This window comes from Panthera pardus, unplaced genomic scaffold (genome assembly GCF_024362965.1).
Source record: "Panthera pardus isolate Hobbes unplaced genomic scaffold, ASM2436296v1 HiC_scaffold_21, whole genome shotgun sequence".
Classification (NCBI taxonomy): Eukaryota; Metazoa; Chordata; class Mammalia; order Carnivora; family Felidae; genus Panthera; species Panthera pardus.
In genome coordinates this window covers 27,524,530-27,530,034 of record NW_026526777.1, presented here as the reverse complement: position 1 = coordinate 27,530,034, position 5,505 = coordinate 27,524,530, and the positions used below count along the sequence as shown (strand labels likewise).

General features: G+C 41.8%; 1 pseudogene; it reads right to left on the bottom strand.

Annotated features, from left to right (window-relative positions):
• Positions 1–3,007: 3,007 nt before the first annotated feature.
• On the bottom strand, positions 3,008–3,801 carry LOC109250718 (60S ribosomal protein L9-like; annotated as a pseudogene).
• Positions 3,802–5,505: the final 1,704 nt, after the last annotated feature.

Below are 5,505 nucleotides of genomic sequence, written 5' to 3'. Positions count from 1 at the left end.
TATATTGTATCTTCCCTTTCCTACTTGATTATTCTTGCCATAGGATGATCAGTCTTGGCAGAGAATTTATCACTTTTATTGGGCTTTTCAAAAAAACCCTAACTTTGGGCATTACTGATTCTATTTTCTATTTTATTAATTCTGGTTCTTATCTTTATTTTCTTTTTTCCTCTTTCTTTGAGCTTAATCTATTATTCTTTATTAAATTTCTGAAATTGAATGGTTAACACATTAATTTGCAATCTTTTTATTTTCTGACATAAACATTTAAGATTATGATTTCCCTCTAAAGTACCACTTTAATTATATTTAACAAATTTGACATGTAGTGCTTTGTTTTTAAGCTTTTCTAACTATTTCTAATTTCCATTATAATTTACTCTTTAAGCCATTATTATTACATCTTTTTATGTGTCTTTCTTTCATGGATGATATTTTCACTAAGAATAATAATTCTAGGATGACAGGTTGGTTTTTTTTTTTTTGTATATTAAAAATATAAGTCTGCTGTCCTCTGGCTTTCACTATTGATGAAAAAAAGCAGTCTAATTGTCCTTTACTTGAAGGTTATATATCTTTTCTCTCTGACTGCTTTTAATATATTTTCATTCTTTTGAATTAAAAAAATTAAGACATTCTGAAAATTTCACTGTGCTGTGGTGTAGGTAGGTGTGGATTATTTTTTATTTATACTGTTTGTGATTAGGTGGTCTTCCCCAGTTAGTGGAGAGTTTTCAGTCTTCGGTTCCAAGAAAATTTCAGCCACTAACTCTTCAAATATTACTCTGCACCTTCTTTCTCTCGTGTCTTCCAGAATTCCAATTTAATTTTTCTGTCATACTTTTCATCTCTTTGTGTCTCTGAACTGCTGTTCCGAGTTACTTTAACTGTTACAAAATAACAGTTATTTTAACTGTTATTTTAACTGTTATATTAACTGTTCCGAATAATTTTTTCAGATTTGTCTTCCAGTATGATAATTCTCACTTCAGCTTTGTCCTATTTGCTGTTAAACCTGCCCACTTCATTTTAGAAACTTTTTTTTTTTTACATTTATTTTACTTTTGAGAGACAGAGAGAGCACAAGTGGGGAGGGGCAGAGAGAGAAGGAGACCGAATCCAAAGCAGGCTCCAGGCTCTGAGCTGTCAGCACAGAGCCCGACACGGGGCTCAAACTCACAAACCGTGAGATCATGACCTGAGCCGAAGTCGGACACCCAACCGACTGAGCCACCCAGGTGCCCCTAGAAACATTTTTTTAATTGGGAAAAGGCAACATGGTTCGGAAAAGTGTGAAAAAAATAAATGCACATCTTAGCAATTAATTATAAAACAAATTCCAAGTAATCACCCTACAAATAGAACATTGTCAATAGTCCAGAAGCCCCTTGTGTGTCCTTTCTTGCTCTCTAACCCCTTCTTCCACCAGAGGTAACCACCACCCTGACTTCAATGTAGTTAAAGTCTTTGCTTCTCTTTATGGTTTTATCCGCTCTGTCCGTTTTTGTTTGTCTGTTTTCTTTTAACTTAATAATCTGTACATATTTGGAGGCTTCTTTCATTCAACATGCTGTTTGAAAGTTAATCCATGTTTGTACCTGTGGTTCACTTACTTTCACTGCTGTGAGGTAGTCTGTTGTATGAGTATATTATACATTTTCATTCTTTTTTTGTTGGATATTTCATTCTATCTTGTTGGGTTAGTTCTTCCCCCTTTTTGAGGAGGAACTAACTACTTTCAACAATGCTGGTCTAAATATCGTATATGCATTTGTGTATGTATATATTATTTTACATGTATATTGGAGCACATGTGCGTGAGTTTCTCCAGGTTATATACTAGGAGTGAAATTGTTGGGTCACGGACTATGTATACCTTCAATTTTGCTAGATAATTCAAAGCTGTTTTCTAAAATCGTTCTTCCACTAATTTTTAATTCCAGTTGTTTTATTTAATTCATTTTTAGAATTTTTTTCTGGTTCTTCTTCACATCTGCTTGGTAATACGCTGCCTTGCTCTTTACTCATATGTCAAATTCCTTCTTTTATATTTCTTTAAGTTTGCACCTTTACTTATCGCCTATACTATTTCTGATAATTCCCCAGCAGAAGCTTTGCAGATTTGGTTCTGCTATCTCAGGGCTTCTCGACCTTGACACTGTTGACGTTATGGGCGAGACACGAATCCATATTGTGGGAAGCTGTCCTGTGCATTGTAGGATGTTCAACAGCTTCCCTGGTCTCTACACGCTAGATTCCAGTAGCCTGCATTTTTCTCTTTCCAAGTATGGCAACCATTATGCCTGCAGGGCAAAATTGCCCTGGGCGGTGAGCCACTATGCTCTCTCTCTTTTTTTCCTTGTGGGACCTCACTTATGGTATCCTGTCTCTTTGTGTTGTGTGATTCGTTTTTACTAAGCTCATGTTTTCTTAGAGCCATGCCTGTGGAGATTCTCCGATGCCTGGGGTCGAAGGTGTTTTTCTCCAGGACTGTTTTTCATTTACTACGGGCTCTAGGCTTACAAGTTTATGCTGGGGGTGCAGGCTCCTGTTGGACTCCTCACCGTTGACCAGCCCTCCCATGCCTTGCGAGGTTTGTGAAAATGGAAGCTTTTGTAAGTGCTGACGTCAGTGGGAGGCTTCTCTCTGGGCTCCTGCCTTCACAACTTTAGGCTTCCAAATTCACCTTTCGCTCTTTTCCAGTCAGACTGATGCATTTTAAAAGAGGGTTTTTGGGGTGCCTGGATGGCTCAGTTGGTTAAGCGTCCGACTTCAGCTCAAGTTGTGGTCCTGTGGTTCTTGAGTTTGAGCCCCGCGTGGGGTTCTCTGCTGTCAGCACAGAGCCCACTTCAGATCCTCTGTCTCCCTCTATCTGCCCCTTGTGTGTGTGCTTTCTCTCTCCAAAAGGACTAAATATTAAAAAAAAATTTTTAAGAGGTATTTGTGTGTGTGTGTGTGTGTGTGTGTGTGTGTGTGTGTGTGTGTGTTCTGGCTTGAGGAAAATCCCCAAATCCATACAGCTTTTATTCCATCTTTAAAATTTCACAAATAAGTCTGAAAAATCATTTGGCATCTTGCTCTTTCTGTCGCGGGACAACTTAGATCTTATCCATCAGCCTGCTGAGCCGCTCCTTTTTCAGAAATGTAGCTACCCTCCCCAAATTTTCTGATATCCTTGTTTTTTAACTGTCGTGGCTTGCCAAATCAAAGCAGCTAGTTTGATACAAGTTCAATGTCATTTCCTGCAAGAGTTAACCCATCCTCCTGGGGTTGAGATACTGAATAAGCGACGCTTGGCCTCATCTGAACCCTGCGGATAAATTTTTCACCCACAAAACTTCGGATTTCGACAAGGGAACCATTCTCCTGAACAATGACGTTGATGGGAAAGTGAGCATTCCCAGACCCCATTTTGTAACGGAAACCCAGCGTAATGCCCTTCGTCATGCTCCGTACGTGACGACAGATAGTGTGAACGGTAGCGGTTCTTTTCCATTTCCCCACCTTTTGTCAGCTCGGAGCCTCTTCATTTTCCTTCCGAAGAGACTGAGTTTTGCAGTGATGTGATTGAAGTCCCTTTGCAGGGGTCCTCTGGGGCCTCTCACAGTAACGGCACGTCCCTTCAGAGTGATGTCGATGTTTTCTGGACCGTCAACAGTCTGATTGCTGAGAATGGCCTTCATTCTCACAGTAGATGCAGCAAAAGAGTACAGAGAAGTGTTTAAGATTGTTTTGGCCGGGAGTTTTAGTTGTCTTTAGTGACAGGATCAGTCGGCAAATTCCTCTGGTATACTTTAGAACCTGAAGCCCACCACTTTTAAAAATTAAGAATAGTGAAGCGAGCTGACCAAGTGCACGGATCTTTAACAGCAACACAAGCGCAGTCCAAATCGAATTAACACAGTTTCTACAGAAACACACTCCCAAGGGGCCGGAGCTAGATGTGGGTTTGAGAAGATCGGTGAAGTCCCAGAGGACAGGTGTTTAACAAAGGGAGCAGTGGAGCGTCCTTCGGTCAGGCACGTGTCGACACAGGCTCCAGATATACATCACCAGCGACAGTTCTCAGTGTTTGTCCCAGTTGTTCTATGAAAAGAAAGAAATGGACCCAAACACGCCCGAGTGAGACCACACAACAGGTGCGTTACCCAGTGTGATCTGAAATTCTAGGAAAAGCGCATCCACGTGGTGAGTGTAATTCACGTTCGTCGTAAAAGTTCCGTGGAGACGAAGCCCCATTGGCAGGGCTGAGGCTCCATGATTTGGATCCATCCTCAAGTTTACAAAGAGCGGTCAAGAGCACCGACATCAGACTGCCGGGGTCGGAGTCCAAGGTCTCCCACTTAAAAGTTTGCTTCTTAACCTGTCTGTGTCTCCTTTTTGTTATTGTGCAATGAGAAGAAACTACTCCACAGATTTATTGTGAGGCCAAGGATAGTGCCTGGAACGTATAACCACTCAGCGGATGTTAACCTTGACAAGGTAAAAGCTACAGAAACTTAAAGCGAAATTCCTACTTGTCAAAACCTGAGAATTTCTCCTAAAAGGTGATTTCATGCCCATGAGATAGCACTGCCTTTCTTTACCACCAGTGACTTCATTGTGCTCAGAGTAGTCAAGCGATAAGAAACAAGAGCAGATTCCAGTGGTCAGTCACTGTGTCTATGGGCCCAGCTTAAGTTCAACATGAGCATTTCCTCCGTCCAATGCATCAGCAGTGTTTTACATTCAAGACGAAGAGTGTTTACAAGTCTTGTCACATCAGTAAGACGCGAGCCGCCTGAGGTCTGATGAGTTGGGTCCTTCAAAGCCTTTTAATTCCACGTGGTGGGAAAGCAGTTCAGTAAATCTTTCCGACACGTTTCCATGATGTCATCACCCAACAGCATCAACATAAACAGTGTCTCCACACCCTGCTTCATCTTCTTCCAAACTTCGAACGAAAGCCCAGGAAGAAAGAAAATTCACAATTTTGGTGACTTACTCCATGGTGTCAGGCAATGAATGTGATTTGCAAAGTGCGTGGTCCGTAGTCGTAAAATGATGGATGCCGTTCAAACTCCTTTCAATGGGACTAAACTGCTGAGACCCTTCTGCCCCCATCTTTGCTTTTCTTTGCAGGAGCCAGACCAGCAGTGAACTCTGTTTTTGCGTGTTTCTAGCCACTCTCTCTCTTTCTCTCTTTTTAAGTTTATTTATTTTGAGAGAGAGAGAGGGAGAGAGGGAGAGAGAGAGGAGGGGCAGAGAGATAAGGAGAGAGAGAATCCCAAGCGGGCTCCGTGCTCAGTGCAGAGCCCCACGGGGAACTCGATCTCATGACCATGAGATCATGACCTGAGTCAGAATCAAGAGTCGGACGCTTAACCGACTGAGCCACCCAGGCGTCCCTAGCCACACTCTCTTTTTAACAACCTCTTCTTGGGAGGTTGAGGTCTAGTTTGGCCAAAAGTCTCTGGTGGACTGCCTTTCTGGGCCACAGGGCTACGAGTCTGTCCCCTGGTCTCA